This window comes from Amblyraja radiata, chromosome 6 (genome assembly GCF_010909765.2).
Source record: "Amblyraja radiata isolate CabotCenter1 chromosome 6, sAmbRad1.1.pri, whole genome shotgun sequence".
NCBI lineage: Eukaryota > Metazoa > Chordata > Chondrichthyes > Rajiformes > Rajidae > Amblyraja > Amblyraja radiata.
In genome coordinates, this window is record NC_045961.1 from 79,412,689 (window position 1) to 79,425,492 (window position 12,804).

The window sequence follows — 12,804 nt, forward strand, 5'->3', positions numbered from 1 at the left end:
CGCGGAGTTTGAACCGGCCCATTCGCGGAGCTCGGTGAGCCGCGGGACTGACTTACCATCGCCCGGTGGGGTATCGCCTCAGCGCAGAGGGAGAAGAGGAGGGAAGAGACAGCAGCCCTAAGATTTTTGCCTCCATCACAGTGAGGAGGTGCTTGGTGGACTCACTGTGGTGGATGTTAATTTGGGTTTACTGTCTGTTCTGTTGTTTATTATTGTATGTATGGCTGCAGGTAACGGCATTTAGTTCAGACCGTAAGGTCTGAATGACAAATAAAGGATCTAATCTAATCTAATCTAATTGGCGATATCTGATCTCTGCTTCACTCTGTTTCCTTCCTGTAGTGTGCAGATGACACAGGTAGGTATAGGACATGCTGACCAGTGCTACATCATAGCTTATTGAAGTCTACATTATAGTCTATTGAACATTCTTCACAGAACAAGCGACTAACAAGGAGCATGGTATGCCTATGAATGTATACCTGGACTCAGCTCAGATCAGGGCAATAGATTTTCCTCCATATACAACACCAATGAACATCCCCTTTTTAACACTGTTTTGCTACTTCTATGGTCACACCACTGATACATATTTTTGGCAATAATTAATCCAGATTAATTTAAATAAAGTTACTAAATTAATTTCTCTAGTTACTTTATTTCCATATTCCATGTTACTCCCTACAATATAGAGGTGGACATTTTGACCCATCCAATTCCCCAACCATTTTTTTCTCTATGAAATGTATCCTCCCCACATTCCCATTAACTACCCCCCCCCCCCCCCCCCCCCCCCCCACTGCAGTTTCTAAGTCTCATCTGAACATAGTGAAGATGACAATGGTGGCTCTGCATCTTTAGTCCACACCTATGGATTATTAGTCCAGTAATCAGTAAAGGGCCTGTCCCACTTGAGCGTCATTTGCGCATCATTTACGCGCAAAAATCGTCTAGCAGTACGACAGTCGCACACCAAGTACTCTTGAGGGTCCTGCCTCTTTTAGGAGTCATTTGCTATGCCGTCATACTTAGTCCGATCTCCGTGGCAAGGATTTTCCCAGTGAATATCAAAGATACTATGGTGAAAAATTTTCAAAACAATGCATGCTTTATACCCGGGTGGTCATATGGTGCGGCGCTCAAATGACACGCAAATGGCACGCCGACGGCGTACGGACAGTGCATGGTTACGGATGTTGACGCATAATAAATTAGCATAGGCAACGTTCGTACGTCATCGTGCGTGCTACACGTACACCATCAGCACATCATCGTACGCAAGGGATACGTCATGCAGGTGGCATGCAAGGATTTTGAGCCTCACAAAATCCTGGGGCACCGCGCGTTACCACGCGTCACTGCTTACGCCACCACGCACCATGCGCGCTTCACAACGCGCCAACCAATTTTTAGGATGTCGCGTAAATTACGCGCAAATGACACCCAAGTGGGACAGGCCCTTAACTCCTAACTCTACTACACGAGGTAATGAGGTTGCTCAGCACTTTAACTCCCCCTCCCATTCCCAAAATAACCTTTCTGTCCTGGGCCTCCTCCATTGTCAGTGTGAGGCACAGTGCAAATTGGAGGAACAGCACTTCATATTTTGCTTGAGTAGCTTACACCCCAGCGGTATGACCATTTACTTCTCTAACTTCAAATAGCCCTTGCTTTCCCTCTCTCTCCATCCCCCCCCCCCTCCCAGTTCTCCCGCCAGTCTAAAGCCCTTGTCCCACTTGGGCGACCTAAACAGCAACCTCTGGCAACCTTGCCCGCAACCCATGGTCGCTGCATGGTCGCCACGAGGTCACAGGAGGTTTTGGTCACTTGCCTGGAAAGCCTCGAGCTGGATCAACCGACCGTGTTGAAACCGTGAGCTGGATGAAATGAGGCGTGAGCTGCATCTACAGACCGCACACACAAACACATCGCAAAGGTGGGGGCCATGGAGAGGGGAGGAGCGCTGTCTGCGCGATGAAGAGGAAAGTAAAAGGCTGCCACAGAGCACGGTAAGTCCTTTAGAGAGCGCGGGGGAGAGGGGGGGAGGGGAGAGAAGCAGAGAGAGAAGGGGGAGAGAAGTGGGGAGAAGGGGTGGAGAAGGGAAGAGAAGTGGGGGAGAAGGAGTGGAGACAGTTTTAAGAAGTATAATAAAGTTAGCGGGCATTTTACCTACCGGTGGGTCTTCTAGGTCGTGAAACTCCAATGAGTCAATCAAAATGGCCGGTCAGCGAAGGAGATTGCCTACGGCTGCCTTCGACTGCCTGTAAGTAAATAGCGACCCCACTACACTGGCTTCGACCAAACGGCAACCTATTTTTAGTCAAGGCCGGTTTTAAACATGTTAAAAAAAAAAGCAGCGACCTCGATGAAGCCTCGATCACGCGGAAACCACTTTTGACCTTTAGGGAGCGTGACCAAAACCACTTGCGACCTTGCAGCGAGCATGGGTTGCGGGCAAGGTCGCCAGAGGTTGCTGTTTAGGTCACCCAAGTGGGACAGGGGCTTTACTGTCTCCGACTACATTCTATCTCTGTCCCGCCCACTCCCCTGACATCAGTCTGAAGAAGGGTCTCGACCCGAAACGTCTCACATTTCTTCGCTCCAGAGATGCTGCCTGCCCCGCTGAGTTACTCCAGCATTTTGTATCTTTAATGAAGTATGTGCTGGTTTGAAAGCAAATGTTCAAATTTGGTTATTTTTATGAATGACCAACATTTACTCTCATGAATAAATCATTTAATGTCCTGAATTAAAGTGAAACTTTGCAACTATCCATTATTTCCAAAAATACTCTGTTGAAGACTTCAAGCAACTGTGCCTTGAATTAAGAATGCGATACTCTGGTGGAAGAAGAAGCTGTACTTATATTGAAGTTTCTGACTTATTGTAGCTTCATAATACATATTCTTTATGTTATATATGGGTCTATTGTTGGCTAATTAATAGAAATTGATCGTTTCAGCTAGTCATTCATGCGATGAGCAGGATGGCAGAAAGTGAATTGGCAACAAATAATAATAATAATAATAATCTTTATTGTCATTGTACAAGACAACAAAATTTTGTTGGAGCAGTCCTCCAGCTGCACAGGAATATGAGTATAAAAATACGATTAAAAAAAGGACTATTAAAAAATTAGACTATAAACATAAACATACAGGAGTATGGGCGGGTGTGTGAGAGAGAGGGGGGGGGGGATCAGTGTGGGAGGGGGATAGAGTTCAGTAGTGCCACAGCTCTATGGTAGAAGCTGTTTTTCAGTCTTGTCGTGCGGGCGCTCAGTGTCCTGTATCGTCTTCCTGAGGGCAGGAGGGTGAAGAGACAGTGTCCAGGGTGTGTGCTGTCTCTAATGATGCCCTTGACCCTCCGAATGCAGCGGGTCCGGTAGATGTCCTCCAGACTGGGGAGCTGGGTGCAAGTGATCCTCTCAGCAGTCTTAATGACGCGTTGGAGAGCTTTCCTGTTCTCTGCGGTGCAGCCAGAGTACCATACTGTGATGCAGTATGTGAGAACTGACTCGATGGCTGACCTATAGAAGCTCACCAGCAGCTGTTGTGGGAGACATGCCCTCTTCAAGCACCTCAGGAAGTGAAGCCTTTGAAGTCCTTTCTTGGCCGTCGCCGTGATGTTGACGGTCCAGGTCAGGTCGTGGCTGATGTTGACCCCGAGGTACCTGATGTTCTGCACAGCCTCCACTGTCTCGCCGTTAATGGTGATGGGCTGATGGACGAAGGTCTTCGGTCTCCTCCTGAAGTCCAGGATCATCTCCTTTGTTTTTGCTGCGTTGAGGATCAGGTTGTTCTAACGGCTCCAGCTCACCAGGTTCTCTACCTCTGTCCTGTAGGCGGCCTCGTTGTTACTCGTGATCCTGCCTACCACGATGGTGTCATCTGCAAACTTTAATATGGTGTTGGCCTCATGGGTGGGTTTGCAGTCGAGAGTGTAGAGGGAGAAGAGGAAGGGGCTCAACACACAGCCCTGTGGTGCACCGATGTTCAGGGTGATGCTGGAGGAGACCTGCCTCCCCATACGCACAGTCTGTGGTCGGCCGGTGAGAAAGTCCAGGACCCAGCTGCTCAGGTGTGTGTTGAGGCCCAGGTGGTCCAGCTTAGTGACTAGTTTATGGGGGGGATGGTGTTAAAGGCGGAGCTATAATCTATGAATAGCATCCGCACATAACTGTCCCGCTGGTCAAGGTGTGTCAGGGTGGAGTGGAGGGCCAGTGACACTGCGTCCTCCGTCGACCTGTTTGCCCTATAGGCAAATTGGTGGTGGTCTAAGGAAGGGGGGATGCTGTTCTTCAAGTGTCCCAGTACCAGACGTTCGAAGCACTTCATCACCACCGGTGTCAGCGCCACTGGCCGATAGTCGTTGAGGGACCTGATGGCTGATTGTTTTGGCACAGGGATGATTGTGGCTGTCTTGAGGCATGTGGGGACGGAGGCCTGCAGCAGGGATGTGTTAAACAGGTCCGTGAGCACCGCAGTCAGCTCCCCTGCGCAGTGCTTCAGAACCCGCCCTGGTACTCCGTCAGGTCCGGTGGCCTTGTTGGGGTTGATGTGCTGCAGAGTCCGTCTCACATCGTGGGGGCTCAGAGTCAGCACCGGTGGTGAGGGTCCCCGCTGTGCCCGTATGTTGTCACTGCTGTCGGCGCAACCAAACCTGGCAAAAAAACAGTTCAGGTCGTCAGGGAGGGATGAGCTTTGTGCGTGTGTGGAGCTGTTGTAGCCGGTGATATTCTCTCTACATGTTTCAATTATACTGCATCAAACACAGAGGAATAACATTACCCCAGATATTTGACCAAGGAACCATTATCATTACTAATCCAAGCGGACATGCCACTTTGAAATGGATTTCAACTTAAAATGGTTCTCCCACATTGCTGGGTGATGCAAACTTCTGTCAGTTAGGCCCAGCAAAAATGAAGGAATGATTACATATTTGCAAGTTAGAATAATCTGCAATTTAGGGGGATAGAAAATTAAATGAACCTATAGAAGAGACCTGAATGATACTTTCTTTACTTGGAAGGTGGTGGTTTCTGTAACAAGCAGCCAGAGGCCGGTATAATGGCAACATTTAAAAGACATTTAGACACTCCCATGCATAGGAAGGATTTTAAAAGATAGGGGACAAATGCAGGCAGATGGGACCAACACAGTTATAAAACCCAGCTGACATCACAGATCAAAATATCTTTCACAGCATCCTGGAAAATCCTTCAAAGATGTTTCTACCCCATCTCAATAATGTGAAAGTGAAATCCTACTGATGCACATAATTCAACAGGAATTCAAAATAAAATATTTCTGTGGTAGATGGGAGCAGCCAGATCATCAATATTCAGGCATAGATTGAACAAATATTTGTGCTTTCCTTTTATTTTTTGTCTTCTTGTCAGGTATTATTATATAAAGACATAATCAATTAGCTTTCAAAAGTAGACAGAAAATGCTGGAGAAACTCAGTGGGGAGGCAGCATCTATGGAGAGAAGGAATAGGCGACGTTTCAGGCACCCGACACCCCCCCCCCCCCCCCCCCCCCCCCCCCCGTATACGGGGGCGCAGGAAAAAGGAAGTAGGAGGAGACAGTAGGACTGTGGGAGGAAGGGGGAGGGGGAGGGAGAAAACAAGGGCTATCTATAATTAGAGAAGTTCATACCACTGGGGTGCACACTACCCAAGCAAAATATGAGGTGCAGTTCCTCTAATTTGTGCTGGGCCTACAACTCTGACAAAGCCGGCCCCCGTCTGAAGACGTCCCCCTCCCCCGTATAGGGAACGCTCCTGCCAGCCCCTGCCTGAAGCCATTCCCCTTCCCTGCATAGAGAATGGTCCCTGCCTGAAGCCGTCTGAAACAGTCCCCGTCCCCAGCTGCAATCCATTCGGCCCACAAAACCCATACTAGCCCACGAAAGTCCATTCAGCCCACACTGTCCTACCTGCTTTCCAGAAGCATTCCACCTCCGTCCCACCTCCGTCTCCCCCTCCCTCTACCCTTCCCCCCACCCTCCCCCTCCACCTCCCCCTCCCCCTCCCTCTCCCCCTCAACATCCCCCGGCTGCAAGACGCACCCCCCATCGGCACCCGACAGCCCCCACCTGAAGCCGTCACCCTTCCCGGACTGCAGGACATTCCCCCTCCCCCACCGGCCCCTGACAACCACGTCTGAAGCTGTCCCCTTCCTCAGGCTGCAGGATGCTCCCACCACTGGCCCCCGCCGGCCCCTGCCTGAAGCCGTCCTCCTCCGCTGGCTGCAGGACGCTCCCACCAACACCGGCCCCGACAGCCCCCGCCTGAATCCGTACCCCTCCATCGGCTGCAGGACGCTCTTCCCTGCCATCCGGCTCCCTGCCTGAAAACGTCCCCATCCCCAGCTGCAGGATGCTCCCCACCGGTCTCCGCCTGAAGCCGGTGGGGAGCGGCAGAGGTTACCATGACAAAGATAGAGGCAGGGGTAGGCAGTGGTAGGCCACAGCAGCACTCGCCCCTCTCCCCACCAGCCCCCAACAGGCCCGGCCTGAAGCCGTCCCCCTCCCCCGGCTGCAGGACGCTACCCCAACGGCCCCCAATAGCCCCTGCCTGAAACACTCCCCCTCCCCGGCTGCAGAACGCAACAAACAAGAGACGCAACAAGAAAGAATGGACAGAATAAATCTCATCTTTAACGTTTAAATTGTTGTTATATTATAAGAGTTATTCACATTTTAAGCTTTAATAAATCCCTTTTCCACTTGCCGTGCCCATGAGCTGTGCCTGCGCAGTGATGCCTGCGTGTTCTACGTCACACTGGGAACCCAATGGGCGGGAATGGCTGCGCCGCCGGAGAGACACTAAGAGTGGATTGAGGGGGTTGAGGGAGGGGGGATGGAGTGAGTGCGTGGGGGGTGGGGAGAATGGTAAGGAGTGGAGTGGGGGGGGGGGGTGTGAGGGGAGGAGGGGGATCAGGAGCATCACAACGGAAACCCGTCAGCCGCGCCTGTGCAGTTGGGGGCTATGGGTGAATGGTGGAATATTGTGTTGGGGGACCAGGCCTCCTGTGTGAGAATGGGATCCAATGGGTCCCACTTAATCTAGTGTACAATAAAAGTATGTCTAAGATAGACACAAAAAGCTTCAGTAACTCAGCGGGACAGGCAGCCTCTCTGGAGAGAAGGAATGGGTGACGTTTGGGGTCAAGACCCTTCTGCAGACTGGTTAGGGATAAGGGAAAGGAGAGATATAAACGATGATGTAGACTAAAGAGATAAAGACAATCGAATTTATGATATGCAAAAAAGTAACACTGATAATGGAAACAGGCCATTGTTCGTTGTTTGTTGGGTGAAAATGAGAAGCTCATGTAACTTGGGTGGGGGAGGGATAGAGATAGAGGGTATGCTGGGGCTACCTGAAGTTAGAGAAATCAATATTCATACCAATTGAAATATGAGATGCTGTTCCTCCAATTTGCGTTTAGCCTCACTCTGCCAATGGAGGAGACCTAGGACAGAAAGGTCTGTGTGAGAATGGGAAGGAGGATTAAAGTGTTTAACAACCGGGAGATAAGGTAGGTTTAGATGGACTGAGCAAATGTGATCAGCGAAATGATCGCCCAGTCTACGTTTGGTCTCTCTGATATATGTGAGTCCACATCTTGATCAACAGATACAGTAGATGAGGTTGGAGGAGGTGCAAGTGAACCTCTGCCTAACCTGAAAGGACTGTCGGGGTCCCTAGACAGAGTTGAGGGAACAGGTATAGGTACAGGTATTGCATCTTCTGTGGTAGTAGGGGAAGGTACCTGAGGAGGGGGTGGTGGGTGGGAAGGGATGAGTTAACCTGGGAGTTGTGGAGGGAACAGTCTCTGTGGAAGGTGAAAAGGGGTGGAGATGGGAATATGTGACTAGTGTTGGGATCCCGTTGGAGGTGGCAACATTTTGGAGGATTATGTATTCTGGTCAGATTGGAAATGAAGGTCTTATTTCATTTAGAAGAGTAAACAATAACCTTAAAATTAATTGGTAGGTTGCCCAGAGGGTAGTTGAGGAGAAAGTATGATGTTGTTCTGGAATTAAGTACTTGAAAGGCTGAAAGATGTAATAAACCAAATTTGAAAACTTACAGCCAAAGAGTCATACAGCACGGAAACAACCCCATTGGCCCAACTCACCCATGTCAACCAAGGTGCCCCATCTAAGTTAATCCCATTTGCCCACATTTTGCCCATATCCCTCTGAACCTTTCCTATCCATATACCTTTCCAAGTGTATTTAAAATGCTGAGTTGGTATCTGCCTCAACTTCCTCCTCTGGCAGCTCGTTCCATATACATACCACCGTCTGCGTGAAAAGGTTGTCCCTCAGGTTCCTATTAAATCTATTCCCTCTCACCTTTAACATATGTACTCTGTTTTTTTCATTCCCCAATCCTCAAAAAAAGACTCTTTGTACAACAGAATTATGGACTGCACTCAAATAATTTCTTCAGATATCTACAAATTAGAGATTATGTTAAATCTAATACACAAGTCTACAGGAATAGGGAATCAGAAATTCTTGATGAATGTCTGAACAAGCATCCTAATACTGAAAAACTAATAGCTTATATTTATAACACCCTACTAAACAACGAGGTACCACCGACCGATGCCAAACATACTTTAATACAATTCAAGGTCTTACATAGATTACACTTCTCTAAAATAAAACTAAATAGAATCTTCCCACAAATCTCTCCTATTTGTGATAAATGTCTACATTTAGAGGCTAATTTAACACATACGTTTGCAAACTGTATAAAACTTAAACATTTCTGGACTGATATTTTTGAAATAACTTCAGAAGTTATTAATACAAAACTGGACCCAGACACAAAATTAATAATACTTGGAATATCAGAACAAAGCTTAACACTCACAACAAACCAAAGAAATTTCCTCAACTACAGTATAATAACCGGAAAAAAATTAATATTAAAATTTTGGAAAGGCCCTACAACCCCCACAATTAAAATGTGGATTACGGAAATGTCGGAGACCCTATACTTAGAAAGAATTAGACTTGTCTTAATGGACAAACAAGATCTTTTCCATAAAATTTGGGCTCCATTCATTAACTATCTGAAGGGATAGATTGGCACAGCACGAGGACCTAACTGAAACTTGAACTCAGGAATAGATGAAAAGCTATACTTTATAACCTATGAACCTATCTCCATTGATGTATTACAGGTAACCCATTCCACCTCCCTTGTTTTTCTGTTGTGTTTTTTTTTTTGCTTTCTTTTTTATTTGTAACTTTCTACCCTCTCTTTTTCCCTCTTTCTATAAAAAATAAAAACACTAGAAGCAGAAGTAATTGATAATGGAAAATTTTAATAATGTATGACTGATGTATATGAAAAGTTTTTTTACTATAATATGTAACTACATTTTATAATATGTCTACTTCTAATAAATAAATGTAAAAAAATTTTTTTTAAAAAAAGACTCTTTGCCTTCTCCCTATCTATTCTCCTTGTGAATTTTTATGCTTCTCTATGATCACACTTCAGCCTCTAGCGCTCAAAGGAACAAAGTCCTAGCCTGTCCAATCTCTCTTCACAGCTCAGCCCCTCAAGACCTGGCAACATTGCCATAAATCTTCATTACTCTCTTTCCAGGTTAATGACAACCTTCCTAATGCTGGGTGACCAAATCTGAACACAGTACTGAAAGTGCAGTCTCACCAATGTCTTGTACAACTGTGACAGAATGTCCCGACTTCTATACTCTGAACCTGGCCTGATGAAGGACAGTGTGCCAAAAGCCTTCTTGATCATTCTATCTACCTGTGACACCACTTTCAGGAAACTATGTGCCTGTACTCCTATCTCCCGCTGCTCTACAATGTGTCATAGCCTTCAAGACTACAGACAAGAGCTGGGAATTGGGGGGAGGTTGGATTTTCAACTGACATAGACATGTCAGTTTCAGAATCCTCCTAGATTACTAGAAATGTGTTGATGCTATCACATGAAGGCAAACATAGATCTTTGCTGACAAACACCAATTAAGTGAAATATTCTTTCTTAACCAGACGGAAAGTCCCTTTGCACACAATTTAACATCAGGTGAACATTTGAAACCAACAGTTATAAAAACAAAATTCAAACCAAACATATTTTGTATCTGGTTGGCACAAGACAATGAATCTTGCAATGGATAGAAGACTGCCTTAACCCTATGTGCAAAAGTAAAGCAGTCTTTCTGAATGTTGCGCATGCAGATGTGATTCAAAGTCAGTTATTTCTGAGAATATCTTTATGCAGATGTCTGTATATAAAATATAAGAGCTTCAGATAACAACTGTCTCCAACACAAAACAATGCTTCTCTTATCGATAACAGACCGGTGCTATTTCCTTGGAGACTAAGCTCATGCATAATTCTGTAGTTTTATGATTATGTTAGGAAGTATGTGAAGGTGTGGAGTGTGAAAATATGGAAATAAGGAAGTTCAGTAACAAATACAATTAAGTAGTTGTGGGAAGGTCTCTAATCTTGTAGGAATAACATGCTCTTTTGTTATATATCTTTAATGCCCAACTCATTGACACATTTTATTTTAATATCCAACCTGTTTTCTTCACTGAAAATTTCAATTATAAACAGATTTCTTTATTTAACCTGAAAAAAGACTACTTTATTGTCACTTTCATTGTAAATTACAGACTCTTAAATTGATCTTATTCAGTTTGAAGAAAATATTCTTACATCCCTTGTTGAATATTTCCGACAATTAGAACTGACGGATATCAGAACTGTCAATTTTATTTTGTTTTTAATACTTACAGTGCTTTTTGCCCGCACTGAGGGAACTGAACCTGCAACTTGACAATCTCAGGATTGTCCGGGAGTATGCATACCTTATAGATTGGAGTTATAGTGTGGAAGTCAAATTTAAGGTTGTTCGTTAGGGAAACAGACCACATCTGGAGTATTGTGTACAGTTTTGGTCTCCTAATTTGAGAAAGGACATCCTTGTGATTAAGGCAGTGCAGCGTAGGTTCACAAGATTGATCCCTGGGATGGCGGGAATGTCATATGAGGAAAGATTGTAAAGACTAGGTTTGTATTCACTGGAGTTTAGAAGGATGAGGGGTGATCTTATAGAAACATATAAAATTATAAAAAGGTCTGGACAGGCTAGATGCAGGAAAAATGTTCGCAATGTTGGGTGAGCCCAGAACCAGGGGCCACAGTCTTAGAATAAAGGGGAGGCCATTTAGGACAGAGGTGAGAAAAAACCTTTTCACCCAGAGAGTTGTGAATTTGAGGAATTCCTTGCCACAGAGTGCAGTGGGGGCCAAATCACTGGATGGATTTAAGAGAGAGTTAGATAGAGCTCTAGGGGCTGGTGGAATCAAGGGATGTGGGGAGAAGGCAGGCATGGGTTATTGATTGGGGACGATCAGCCCTGATCACAATGAATGGCGGTGCTGGCTCGAAGGGCCGAATGGCCTCCTCCTGCACCTATTTTCTATGTTTCTATGTTTCTATGTACGAGTTAAGAAGTCATATTGCAGCTTCATATTCCTTTGGTTTGGCTATATTTGGGATATTGTATACAGCTCTGGTTGCCACATTACAGGAAGTATGTGGGTTTTGGAGAGGGCACAGAAGAGTTTATCAGAATGCTGCCTGGATTAGAGAGTATAACCTCGAAAAAGAGGTTGGACACTCGGATTGCTTTCTCTAGAATTTTGGAGGCTGAGGAGAGACCTAATAGAAGCATATTAAATTATGAGAGGCAGAGATAAGCTAGACAGCCAGAACATTTTTCGCAGGTGGACATGTCAAAGACTAGTAGACATAACTTTAAGGTAAGAGAGGCAAAATTTAAAGGTGATGTACGGAGCATATTTTTTTACACAAAATGTGGTGGGTGCCTGGATCATGCTGGCATGACATGTGGTGGAGCTAGATATGATAATGAGATTTCCAGACGCCTTTAGGTAGGCACATGGATAAGCAAAGAATGGAGGGATATGGATCACATGCAGGCAGAGGAGATTAGTTTAAGTTCTATATGGATGATGTGGTGCAAATGGCTTGTTCCTGAGATGTTCTGTTCTGTATATTTGTGAGGTCTTTCCCATATTCTTGCAGCATATATGTAGCTGCAATCTGCTGGATGTCATTACTGAGCCACAAAAACAAAATTCAGATAATCTGATCAAGCAGTTATTTTGCACATCCATTTCACATCACCTTGGCAACTGTATCATTGAAACAAGACTAAGATATTGGTAATAATAACAGAAAGTGCTGGAATTATTCACTTGATCGGACAACATTTATGATGAGAGAAATAATGTTTGAACTTGATGCTCTTACATCAGAAATAGTAAAAGATGGAAACACGATGTTTTATGTTGTGTGGAAGGAAACGGAGTGCAGGCACCAAAAAGGATGCTCATGACAGGATTGGAAGCAAGGAAAATTGGATTAAATTGAAGGCCTTGGTATCATCTTAAAAATCTTCATAATTGTGGTAGATCAATTTGGAGGAGGGATAAGTGGAGAGCGAATAACAAAAAAAAAGTAGTGAAAAGAAGACAAAATCTGGAACACAGCAACTGGTAAAAGCCTGAATTAAAGGAATGATTGAAATATTCAGCAAATTAGGAATTCATAGTCATCAAAGCAAAATTATCCATATATCTTTCCCTCTCAACCTTAGTCTCCTGCCTTCTCCCCATAACCTTTGACACCCTTACTAATCAAGAAACTGTCAATTTCTGCTTTAAAACTACCCAATGACTTGGCCTCCACAGCAGT